Here is a 13,568-nt window from a genome sequence, read left to right as displayed (position 1 = left end):
CTGGCAGCTCGGCTCTGCGGCAGGTGCTGGGTGTTCACCCCCGCCGGCCTGCTCCACGCCCCACTGGCACTCCTCAGCTGGCTTTTGCTGGGCTCTGGCAGCGAATCTGTCACAAGGACATCCACACTGTGTTTTTCAAAGACTCTCCTAGCTGCCCTCCCAGCCCCATGGGTTGGTCATGCCTCTGGAACGCACACGCCCCGCTTTCCCCGGCGTGCGCGGAGGGGCGGGGCGGGCGCTGCCAGGTAAGGCCCTGCTGAAGCTCTCCCCTCAGAGATCAGTCCTGTCCTTGCCAGTCGAGGCTTGTGTCAGACTTGCACGTAGCGTGAGCCTAATCCTTTACTCAGATGCTGTTCTCACAGAAAACTGCTTGTTGTTTTCGGTGCATGGGGTTGGCCTGGCTTGCTGCTTGGCTGATATCAGCCCTCTCTGGTGATGAGGGTCGCTGTCAACATATAACAACATTTCAGAATATGCCTGTGCAGATACTTCGACAGTGTGAGCACGTGTGGAGCCTGCCAGCAGAGCCCTGTACCTCACCAGTGCTCTGGAACCCAGATGTGTGTAGCTGTGGCTTGCAGTTGCTCTTCATCGTTGCCAACTTTGTGCTGTAGCTAGCCTGTGAATTACTGTGCTCTGCAAGGTCATGTTTGTCCTCCAAAGCCTTCTTGCATGAGGGTTTGCCATCACCTTTGTCAAGCTGAGGTGCAGCTGATTCAGTTAGATTTCACTTCTACCTTTTTTCAGCTGGTGCCAAACCCCAGTTCTGCCCCTGTGGGATGGGCTGCACCTTCCTGGGGCTGACCTGTTGCTTCAGCAGGTTACGAGGAGAGACTTTGAGAGAATTTCAGGCATCTTTCCACCAGGCCCTTCTGACTTCTAGGAGGCCCTGGCTTCTCTCAGAGGGGAATTGTGATGGCAAGCTGGAGAGCTGTGTGGTTTCTGTAGCTGGCTTCAGATGTAAGACAGTTGAAATGAGATTAAATCTTACAGATATGAGTACTTGAGAACTTTCATAAAGAAAATCACTCATACGTGGAACTTATTCTGGGTGTGCCACTTGTCCTTTGTCTAGCCAGGGAAATGAGAACTACTACAACAGCCTGAAAGCAGGTGAGCATTATCCAGACTGCAGTGCTTTGGGATTCAGGCCTTGATAGCCAAGTTTTGGGAACTTGTTATATCCGCAGTCGCAGAGGTGCTCATTAAAGATGTCACATCCAATATGTCACATTCAATGTGCAGTTTATTGAGCAGCTTACTGACAACTGACAAATAGAGCAGTTGTAGCCTGTGTGATAGCTGGTTTTGGAGGGGATGGTCTTCCCTGGGTTAATTGTGCTGGTGACATTTCACTTGTGAAGATTACTGTCTGCTAACACAGATCTTGGTTAGCCATGTCAGCTCTTCCAGGAACAAACACAGCAGCTGGGAAGACCTACCATTGGTTTTTTAGTCTATGCTAGGAGTGTACTCTCTGAACAGTGCTATTTTTAAGAGGAATGTTTTACCCACTGAAGTGACTCCTGAAAGTTCCTGGTACAGCCACACTAGATTACAAACCTAGCACTTACAGGGGGATGAGCATTTTGTACCCCGAGATGAAAACCTGCCACTTAGGGACTGTTAAGCTGGTATGATCCATGTTGCTGTGTTATAAGTGTTTCAGTCTGAAGTGGACAGAAGGTGCTGCTGTACCCAGGCACATTTCAAATGGGTGCAGCTCTCCAAGCGTGGGGTAGATTCAGGTGAGCCAGGAATGCTGCTTTAGGTCCATGCCTTTGCCTTGTGGGGAGACCTTAACTGAGAACACCCCATGTGGTGATGAGGGGAATGGGCTGTTCTCTTGTACAGCCTCTGGCTGAGTTCTTTTTGTGCTCTGGTGTTACCAACACTTAGACCTTTCAGTAATGACATGAGAAGTTCAGGTTCTGTTTCCTGATTCTTCTTTCCAATACTTAAAATGACACTGTATTTTCCAAATACCCTCTTAAAATGTAACTCAGTGTTACAGTTAACAAAAGCACACGGGAAAGTGTTCCCATTTCTTGTCCACTGATCAGTCCAGAGTTAGAACAGTGTAGTAAACCAAAAATGGATGTAAAATTGTGCCCTTGGAGAAATTCTACAAGGAGTCTAGAATAGTGACTTTTTCTGCACTGAGACTTCCACCAGATTTATATATTCTACAGCTTTTCTAGCACAGATAAAAGGGCCTAGATCAATGGTACAATCTACCAATTTAGACCTTCATTTCTATTTTTAAGTAAGTGATATCTTAAAAATTTTGCCGTGGGGGTTTGGGAGCATCTTGTGAAGGAATGTTTGTCCTCTGACCATTTTGGATTATAAGGCCAGAATAAATACAGCAGGGAGAACATACTGAATTTATAAAATATCAATCTGAGCAGAACAAAAGGATTCTTTTTATCTCCTCACTGAAAAATACTCTGATTCTTCCCCACCCCCAACAGAAGGAATAAATGAACAAAGAGTTCAACTGAACTGAGCCACCAATGGAAGCAAAAAAGGTGAAAAGCCACAACCAGTGAAGGAAGATGAAAAGGAGGGCCATAAATTTTTTGTTGTGTGGTACACGGGTTGTTAATGCTGTTAATGATTGAACTGTTTATGGGGGATTACAAAGGGTTAGCAAACTCCTCTGCTGGGGAGTTTCACCGAAATCTGACAGAAATGAGCAAAAGCAAGGTTAGCAAGATGCCCAGCTGGGCCTCAGAGGTTTGCTGGCAGAAGTCATTCTCCCTCCCCAAGCCTGGTGAGGCTGCCTGGGATGAGGAGCCCAAACACAGATGGCTTCAGGGTCCTCCTTTGCTCAATTCAGCAGCTGGATGTGTTCAGCCAGAGACGTCCCTCCGATGCTAATAACTATATAGCACTATTAAGTTACCAGCGTGATAGAGTTACAAGGAGTGTGGAAGTTCACAGAAATATGCAGTAATACTTGCTGGACCTGTAAATCGAGTTTGGGGGGTGGGTATTTTTGTTTTCTAGGCTTTTTTAATAAATGCAAACTTCATAAAATCAACTGATAGTTGTTACAGGCCCTTGCTTTGCGTCCATCTTAGCTGCTACTGGGAAGATCAGAAAAACAGTGTCACAAATACCTTTGCAATCAAGAACATCCAGCTTGTTCCTTATAATCTCTCTTGTAACTGTAATGTTATGGTGTAAAAACTGGAATTCCCCTATTTTGCCCCATCCTAATACAGATGACAGCCACCACTTACTCCGCTGCAGCCCTGGCTGCCTCTCTTGAGGCTGACTGACTCACGTTCCTGGGTTGTGTCCCCACGGGTGGTGACCTTAAAGAGGACTCAGAGCAGTGCTGTGACTTTGCTATTCCTGTCTGAAATCGTACTGCTCCTGTTCATAAACATATCGTGCAGAATCTGATCATGAGGTCTATATTTAGAAATTGAGGAGGAACCTTTCAACTCCCTGTAGCAGAAATGGGAAGAGGAGGAACATCCAGACTTGTCATTTCCCCACAGAAGGGGCTCTTTGGTTTGTAGAAACATTTCTGGTATCATACAGTGGTCTGATCAGCCTGTACCCATGTTTGTGTTTGAAGGAAATATTTCTGATGTTCCATAGACTCATCTTTACTCTTCATAGCTCTGGGACATGTTACTCTCAACAGCTGCTTGTAGAATAGACAACTGGAGTTGAGCTGATTCATAAAGATCATGCAAAATGGTGAAAAGGTGTGTTGGAGCTGTGCTACTTCTCAGCAATAGAAAATTAAGAGAATAATGAGGAAAAAGCTGGAACCTCTTGGCTGTTGTAGGAATTGTAGGAATATTTTAACGTATCAAATTACCTCCACCCCCACCCCCTGTTTGTGAGAAAATCATTAATCCAAACCACGTGTTTGTACATGATTTGGTTTTACCTACTGACTGTACGAAGTCTGGGGCAAAACACGTCCCTGAGTAAAACTATTGGCATATTCTAAATGGGAATTCAACCACCAGTTCTGAAAATTTGCATTCATTAGCAAAATTCATCAGCTGCCAATCAAACGACTCCGAGCTCCCGTTTTGGCTGGGAGTTTGTGCTTACTGGGGCCAGCCTGAGTCTCGTAACTGCAGTGAGTGCCTGTGAGCTGCTCCCTGCTGCAGTAATGGGAGCTGCTGGTGTGGAGGTGAGGGCAGCGTGCAGGGAGGCTCCCAACGTTTGGAAGTTGTTCCTGGAGCAAACTGTGGCAGTGTTTGGCCTGCGTGCTCTCTGCTCTTGGTGTGTTATCTTCTGGGGCTGCTTTCCCTCTCTGCCGTGTAATGTGCAGTACAGTAAGTACAGAAGTTGAATGATGAATCTATCAGTTTAGGGTAAACATCCCTTTTTTTTGCTTTTTCTCATAAGTTGTTCAAAAAGTGATGTAAAACATTGCATTAAACCTTAGTGTGCAAGCACAGAGATCCCTTTGCTGTGTAAATTGAGGTTCCTCTGTGAATAGAATTGTGGAGGAGTCACACTTACTTTCCCTTTTCCCCCAGAAATCTGCTTCTAACAACTTCTGGATTTTTGCAGCTGTTTTTGGCCATGGGGAAGAAGAAAAAGTAGATGTGGCTGAATTCTTTCTGTCTAGCATTTCCAAGGTATCATTTAGGACTACTTCATGGTACAATTGTGTTCTGCAAAAGTCACAGTATCCATACTCATAAATAATTAGTGCTTTTTCTCCACTGTCCTCCTTTAGAGCCTGCTTTGTTGGCAGTCAGTTCAGGAAGGAACCTCTCTTGCTAAATGTGGGTTTAGTAGTTGATGGAGCAGTTGTTAGGAGCTGTGTCCTCTCTGAATCAGCCTTTCTCCATCCACCAGCTCTTAGGGAAAGCAGTCTCCATGTTGTCATCCAGGCACTGCAGGTACTTCCTTGGTTCCTCTCCCAGTAGCTGCCCCATATTCCTGGACAGCTTTACCCTGTTCCAGAAGACAGACAAAACTCATGGCATGTCTCAGCAGCCAGCAGGGTGCCATGAAGATGTCCCAGGCTGCTCTGGATCTTGAAGAACATGCTGTGTTAGCATGTGTCCAGGGTAACAGGCCTTATCAGGGTCACCCAAACTCCTCCTGAGCTTCAATGATCAAGCTGGAGAGAGTCTGTTTTGTCATAGTCATGGAGGAGATGGTGATAATATCTCATTTTCTATTTTACGTGTGGATGCTTGAAGACAGTAGATTTGTCTTTTTACCTGCCTTTTTCTGTACAGTTCAGGAAGTTCTTCTGGCATTAAAGTAGGTTGTGTCAATTTGGAATTTTTCCTTCTAAACCCCAAACTTTTTTTACTTCAAAAAATTTACCAGGGAAAAGTTTTCTTAAATTGGGATGCAGGTACAAAATGATGGCTGGGTACCCACCCACAGTTTAAAAAATTACTCCCAAGGATAGTGCTGTTCAGATAGAGCAAAACAGTTGTGTGGGGATTATAAATGGTAGAAAGTTGCTGTTGTCTGTTCTAGGAAAATGCAGAGGAGAACGAGTGTCCAACTTGAGGTTACAACTTGAGCTGCAAACTCCTGAGGAAGCGGGATGGAACTTCCTATTGCTCTGGATACATATTTGTGTTGTCCTCTTCAAGGTGAAGTTCAGCCTGCCTATTAGAAGTTTTTGGTCTTCCTGGTTATGGCATGAAGTAGGTTCTTTGGACTTGTGGTGGCTCTGAATTCCTAGGTAAAGGCAGCTTAACTTTCTGCCTCAGTCAGGCTTGCTTGAGCTCTTGGAAAAGACCTCTTCATGTTGTCAGCTTTGAGAGAACATGCCAGTGGCCTGTACTCTGGCATAATGAGGAACATGGAGACGTGGTGGGTGCTGCACAGTAGCCAGTGGGCATCACCATTTCTTGGTGCCATTGCATGAAGGGGTGGCATGGGGCTGGCACAGGCTCCTGAGCCCCCTCCCTCCCCTTCCCCAGCCAAGCCTGCATGCAAAGATGGCATTGTGTTGTGGTGATGTGTAGAGGTGGGAAGAGGAGGGATCTCCAGACTTATTTCCCCACAGAAGAGGCTCTCTTTGGTTTCTAGAAACGTTTGGTGGTTGTTCAGTAACTTCACCTACGATCACCTCCAGTCCTAAAGTGATGGAGTTGCCTGGCAAGATGTGTTTAGATCATGACAAGACTTCAATTACCAGTTGTGGGTTTAGTACTTCATAAACTCTGTGACACACAAATGCAAATTTGTCATAAAGACCCAACAGTTTGGAAAAGGAACAACCACTGCGGGTGTGTCTGGAAGAGGAGTTTGTAAACGCAGAGGAGTTTTGTGCCAGAACCTTCCTGAAGCTGAAGGTGAGGCAGCTGCTTTTTCTTACCTGGTTTGTTTGATCCTTCACCATGGCCATATTTCTAATTCAGAAGCCAAAAAGTAGCTCCTTGGTCTCAGGCTGCAGTCCCTTTTTAAGCTGGAAATGTAGCCCACTGGTGAAGGACTGAAGGCTGACTTTCTGTAAAGGCAACTGGTGTTGAGACAAAGAACAGCTGAGCAGGTTGATGTTGTCTCTGTTAGGAATAAAGATGGCAAAATTTTCCTTTTCAGTAGTTAGTTTATTTTCCTTTTGGAGGGAAAGCTCAGACATGTTAATGAAGTAATCCTCATTGATCCACTCCCTGGGTTTTATCAAATAACTTACGGAAGTTCCTCCGGATCACCTCTTTAGAGTTGTCTTTCTAGAGGGCTCAAATGAATACTGCTGTTGTTACTGGAACTGAGTGACCTTACTTTTGGGTACTGCTGCTGCTTCCTCAGTCCATGTGGACACAAATAGATGCTGGGTTTATTCTGAAACATTTACCTGAAAAGGGGCTGGTTCCCCTAGTCTGTGAACACTGCTGTTCCCTGCCTGTCCTTCAGGTTTGGGTGAAGCTGCTTCTGGCTGTCGTAACCTGTGGGGAACATGCCCCAGACAGACAGTTCTGAAGGCTTTGGTAGAACACCTCAGCAGCCTGGTTTTGGCTTTTCTGTGACAGTATTAAGATGACAAAGCAAGTAACCTGGAAGAGCTTTGTCCCAGGCAAGGGGTGATGTCATCAGGAACAGTGATGTTTTCGTTAAGCTAATTTTAATTTTCTCTACATAAACTTGGAAACCTTAAAGGTGGAAGAGAATTTCTTCCCTGTTATCTCCCTCTCTCTTAGTGCTTGGCTTTCCAAGCCCAACAACTTTAATGTTGTACTAATATGTTATGGAAAGGGCTTCAGCATCTTGGTGTTCTTTCACATTTGTTAGTACACAGTTCACCATTACATGTTTGTGCATGGGGAGGGGTCTTGTTTCTTCAGTGCTCATCTACGTGTTGGGGAAGAGACAGCCACAGGTACTGAGTGGCAGGCCCCATGGCGTGGCTGTGGCAGATCTGGTGTGCTGGGGCAGGTTTGGGTACAAATCACAGCTTGGCAGCAGCAGGACAAGCCCCGACACGCTCCAGCCACCCTCACCGGCACTTCTGCCGCTGCCTTCCTCGCTGCTCCTACCCGAGCTGGAGAGACTCAAAGTAGGTCACGTCCGTCCGTCTGTCTGCAGTTCCACCCTCCTGCCAGCAGTGTGGGCATACCTGACGTCTGAGCTCTACCCAGCCGGTCCTCCCGCTTCTCCTTCCCCGCCCCAAGGGAGGGAGAGTGGATGTGAGTCGGGAGCTGCGTCAGGGGAGAAGGCCCTGTGCTGTTTTGTCTAGGAACACCAGGAACTTGTTGCTGTGACTCTTACCAAGTTCAGTAGGTAGAAGAAATCACACTTTCCTGTTTTTTAGGAAGCTGGAGAAGCAGTGTGAATGTCTGTGTTCATAAAATGTTGAATTACAAGATGTCAGTTACGCTGTTATCTTAGCACAGGTAAATTTGTGTGAAAGCCTGAGCTGTCCTCTGTGATACACTCAGGATTGTTCTATCCCTGCGTGGACTCCTCTGAAGGCTCTGGGTGTGAGTGCCAGGCCTAAGAACACGTTTCTCATGCCCACGTGTACAATCCACAGTAATTCTAGGCTATGGTAATTATATCCTGAAAAGAAAAATACATTTCTAGGCAAAAATAACTAAGCTTTACTGAAGTCCTTTCATATCCACAGTGGCAAATATCCAGACATCCTTCTTTTTGCCTACTTCCTTTCACATCCTCCAGTCTGCACATTAGGGTTTTTTTTTTTTCCCCTTAAAGAAAATAAACTTTCTCTTCCTGATTGCAGTGCTTTCTATTGCTGTAAGTCTCAAAATAAGCAAATAGAAAGGGAAGACAGGTAAAAATCATAGCCTAAGACCTAACTCTGTCCTCTTTGGGACATTGGTTTCTTATTTCTCTCTTCAGCTTAAAATATATAGTTTGTTAAATTTTTTTTCTCCTAAAGCTGCTTCACAAAGGCAATGTCTGAGCAGAGGTGGCTGATACCTGTGCAGGATTTTTCATGTGGAATTCAGTGTAGCTGTAAGATGGGTTTTAAACAGGAATTTTGAAAATGTGTAGGTCTGTCAGGAATGAAGAGTTCACATTGTCCTGATTTTTCAACTTACCGCGATCCAAACTTTGGTTTAGATAATGCAAGCCAGATGGGTTATTTAGGAATTTTTAATGATTGGTATTAATACTGCTGAGGCAGTATGCATTATATAATAATGATTAAGGATTTTTTTTTTTTTACTTGTTTTGTGATTGTTTTCAACATTAGTTATGGGTCAGGTGTTAGATTTTCTTATTTCCTATTTCACTAGGAAGAAGGTTTCTTAAAAAGGTTTCTGGCATGCTTTGGAAGAAGAAAAGTAGTTTATATAGATGCCATAAATAAATAAATAAATGTAGGAAAATCCTGCAGGAAACATGAGACAGCATAAAACCAGCCTTCTTTGCAGGAATATTTGATCAAGTTATGCTCCTTCCTTGAGAAGGAATATCCGGATTAATAATTATGACAGTTGTCAACTTCTAAACATGATCAATTATAGAAGTTCTATTACAAGTTATTTTCTTTGTAGATCGTAACTTCAGATAAATATCACTAAAAGGCAATTTGGGCTGAAGAGACAAAGGCAATTAAATTCTCCATTAATTTGTTTACCAGTGTCACATGGAATAAATCGACTGTAAGGTTTCATAAATTATCTGGAAGTGCCAGTAGAGGAATAATTTTGTGGAGTATTGGAATAGGGAGATGTGAATTCTTTTCTGTAGTCACGTGTTTAGCTAACCATTATGTAAGTGATATTTTATATGACAAAAATCATAGTGGCCGAATTATTTTGGGATGCCAGGGCTGTCTTTTTACATGCAAAAGCAAAAGAGGAGGGGAGGGAAGCCAGGGGCAAGTGAGAAGAAGCTGTAGGAGCAGAAGCTCAGACCCAGTACCTGTTATCCCCTGTTTTCAGACAGTGGAACTCCTCAAGAGCATAAGGCTCAGCCGTGGAGGAGTCCATATTAGCCTGGAAAGATCAATTTTTGAACTCTTTTGGTTTTAAAGATAACCTTTGAAATGTGAGCCACTGCAGTGTAGTTTCCAGGAATACAAACAGAATCATTACTTCCACTGAAAGGAAGAGCAACAACAGAAAAAAAAAAAAAAAAAAGTAATAAGAATTTTGAGTTGTTTCTTTTTTTGCTTCTTCAAGGCACTGCAGGCAACGTGAAAAATAAGACAAACATCTCAATTTTCTACTGTTTGGAAAATCTGTGAGTAGGAATAGCAGCTTCATTTCCTCAGCAACTATTTCCTCTACTTTCCTAGGCTCCATTATTTTTTGCCTGTGCTTTTAAGGTAAATGATAGAATATGCTGGGTTTGAAGGGGACCCAGAAGGATCATCAAGTCCAACTCAGCTTCACACAGAGCGACCCAAAAATTTAAACCATGAGTCTAAGAGCATTACCCAGACACTCCTTGAACACCAACAGACTTGGGGTCGTGGCCACTTCCCTGGGGAGCTTGTTCCAGGGCTTGGCTGGAACAGGTACGGGCTCAGTTGCCAGTGTTGACCACAGCACCTTGTTCTATATGCCCCTTTCACTTCTTACATTTAACTCTTTAGATTTGAGTTCTCTACTGTATCTTTGGCCAGAATGAGAAGCATCTTCCATGTTTTTCATCATTTCTAATGCATTTTTCTTTGTTACCTGAAAAAATAGAGATGAAAGGTTTGTCCCTAGTGTTAGCTGTGAGAGCCAAACACGCTCGCTTTGTTCTTTTGTTATTTTTATTTTTAAACACAAGGACAAGATAGCAACAGTGATTAAAGTCTGTTTTATGGATTTTTTCTTCCAGTTCCATCCTGATATGCTTAGGCTGTTATCCTTTGCTGTAATTATTTTATTTTATGATGCCTTCAGAGCACCCAATTTGTGTTTTATCTTTTATAGTTGGTTGGGATTTTTTTTTTAACGATTTCAAAGCCAGATCTATTGCTGCATCCCCATAGTGACTTCAGAGTCAAAGGAAAAAAAAAAGTGTAATTTGACAAGTGGCAGCTGAGAGAGATTAAATAACTTGCTCAAGTCAGTGTCAGAGTTGGGATTAGAAGCCTCTTCCTGCTGTAGTCTCTGACCACTAGATTATGTTGTTATTTCTGTCCTGAATTGTAGTCTAATAAAAGAGATTTTTAGAAGGTATGTGGTGTGTCCTCTTACTGTTAATATTTGGAGAGGAGGATTTATCAGCCATGTCTAGCCACTGTACAGCCATCCATTGTTCAGCAGTTAAACTCTTTTTGGGTGTATGTCTCTTAAAACTGTTCATAAAGATACCAGTTTAAAATGATATTTAAGTAATTATCACTTTGTGGTTCATTACATGGCTGAAGGAATGAAAACTGTCTGCATGCAGCAAGAAATAAAATCCTGAGGAGAGGGGGCAAATGTTCTGAGCCCTCTTAAAACTTTCTGTTGATATTCTAATAATTGTATGGACAGGGAAGTCTACTCAGGTTTTACTGTGTTTGTCAGCAGTTAGTTCACATTGCAGAGACCAGAACTAGGAGGTGAAATGGGAAGAACATGAGTGTGTGGTTCAGATAAGCATTTCCAACATGGCTGGAGCAAGCCTCCATCTATGCCATGGTCCTGGAGGAGATTTCTGTGCTGTTGTTAAGAGATTTGTGTGTACCAGGAAGAGGATATCAGCAGAAGAAAGAAACAGGAACTTGGAGATTGATTTTGTGGGAATTTTGAAATGGATTTAGTAGGTAGCAGGATTATACCTGTGTTGCATTGTGGGTTTCACCATATGTTCCATTCATGGAGGAAATGGTGAATTTAGCATGTGAAAACTGCCTTGTTAGAGCTAAAAGAGACAAATATAAATTGGTCTAATAAAGGTGAGGGTGAATTTTCTTTTGCTGTTCTTTAAGTAGAACTATGACCCTGAGCTCAATGCCATTTTAAGTTAAGTTGTTAGGCAAATACATGTACCATAATTATGCACACCACTGTGTTCATGGGAGGAATTAACAGCAAAAAAAAATCATAAGGCGAAGTTTTGCTGCTCTTTATAATTTTTTTGCTACAAATGGAGCAAGAAAGAACAATTCAGGAGAGTGTTTTGATGAACAGAGTGGAAATCTAAGGAAGACTTTGAAAGCAAAATACTTTTTGCGTGGTTGTCACTCACTGTGTTGTCCAAATAATATTGGATATCAACATAGTGGAAAAAATTATTCTCTAAGATTATTTAGCATCTCTAGGAATAAATGCTTTAGTGAATACTACTATTTTGCTGCTTAGGATACTCAAGTAGACTGCTGGGGTTTTGTTTTAGCACAATTTAAATATTGGTCCTCACTGAGTAGAAGTAAATTTGTTCACAAAGGAGGGCAACTCAGTTAAAAAGATGAAAATATGAAACGAGCAGTCTCCAAATACAGGTTGGTCAGTGAAGGTTGTCAAGAAAACCCCACTCCTAGCCCAGATAAGTGGTGTTACTTTTTCAGTGCATGGAGAATTGATAGGTTTTTGAATGGCCTTTGAGTTTGTCAGAAGAGTGAATGTTCATCAGATGAAGAAGGTTAATCTCCAGAGGTTTGCCTGCCTTTGAGAGCAGGACTAATTATTACCTTATGCTAGATAATAAAACACATCTGTTCTTTAAAAAGTAAAAAAGGTTTTCTGCCCTTTCTTCAAGTCTTGAGAGTCAGCTCATCCTTTACAAATATCTTTTGGGGTTTTGGGGTTTCATCTTCTGTACGGTCCAGTATTATGGGTGCTTCTCCTAGCATGAGAACAACTTGTTAAACAAAATAAGAACTTGTCATCGCAGTGTGTGGTGTCTGCACCTCAGGTAGAGGGTCCCTGTCACACCTTCCTGGGAGAGTCATGACTAGCAAAGCCTTTGGAGAGGGACAGGAGTTCTTTCTCCTGAAAGCCACTGCAGCATGATCTGCAGGGATGGGAGTGTTTGTCAGCGCAGTTTGTGGTGTCTGCACCTCAGGTAGAGGGTCCCTGTCACACCTTCCTGGGAGAGTCATGACTAGCAAAGCCTTCAGTTGCCCTTTGGAGAAGGACAGGAGTTCTTTCTCCTAAAAGCCACTGCAGCATGATCTGCAGGGATGGGAGTGTTTGTCAGGCTGCAAACAGCTTTTTTTCTTGTGTTCCTTTCTGATGTGCCAGTGGGCATGGGCAGAGTGCAAGGGGGACAGGGCTTCATGGCTTTGGAGGTGGTAACGGTGCAAATTCCTTCTGAACATTTTTCCTCTGTTGGAATCACAGAATTGGAAGAATTTGAGTTGGAAAAGACCTTTAAGATCATCAAGGCCAGTTGTTCCCCCAGCACTGCCAGGTCCCCACTGCCCCGTGTCCCTCACACATCTCCACAGCTTGGAAACCCCTCCAGGGGTTGGGACTCCACCACTGCCCTGGGCAGCCTGGCACAGCCCTGGACAACCCTTGCAGTGAATAAATTTTCTGGAGTTCTAATCTAATCCAATTTCACCTCATATATTGTGTTCTCTTTGGGGCCACTCACCACAAGAAGGACATCATCTGGATGCTGGAGCCTGTCCAAAGAAAGGCAGTGAAGCTGGGGAAGGGTCTAATGCACAGGTCTTGTGAGGAGCACCTGAGGGACCTGAGGTGGTTGAACCTGAAGAAAAGAAGGCTCAGGGGAGGCCTTCTGGTTTTCAAAAGGAGGTTGGAGCCAGCTGCAGGTCTGTCTCTTCTCCCAAGGAATAATGAAATGATAGAAAACAGCCTCAGGTTGTGCCAGGGGATGGTTAGGTTGGATGTTGGGTGACTTGACAGTGCTGAGTTTATGGTTGGACTTGATGATTTTAAATGTCTTCTCCAACGAAAACTAAAAAGATTCTGAATCTAAAAGATTCTAAATGTCTCCTGGTGTTGCTGCATCCCACAGGCTTGACTGGTTCTTCCAGGAGGAAGAGCTGGTTTTGGAGCTTTCAGCCCTTTTCTTCAGTGCATCATTAACAGCCATCGGAGGGGGGGAGGGGGGTGTCTGTGACCACTCTCTCATGTTTGTGTGGCTAATTGAGAACAAGGAGGTGTGTTTGGAGCAGTCTGGCTGAACAAAACTCGTGTGGGAAAAGGTTGTCTGGTTGTTAAAGGCGTGCTGGGGTGCCAGGGGAGCAT

The sequence above is a fragment of the Merops nubicus genome, unplaced genomic scaffold, assembly GCF_000691845.1.
Source record: "Merops nubicus isolate BGI_N331 unplaced genomic scaffold, ASM69184v1 scaffold1810, whole genome shotgun sequence".
In the NCBI taxonomy this organism is placed as follows: domain Eukaryota; kingdom Metazoa; phylum Chordata; class Aves; order Coraciiformes; family Meropidae; genus Merops; species Merops nubicus.
This window is presented reverse-complemented; position numbering follows the sequence as displayed.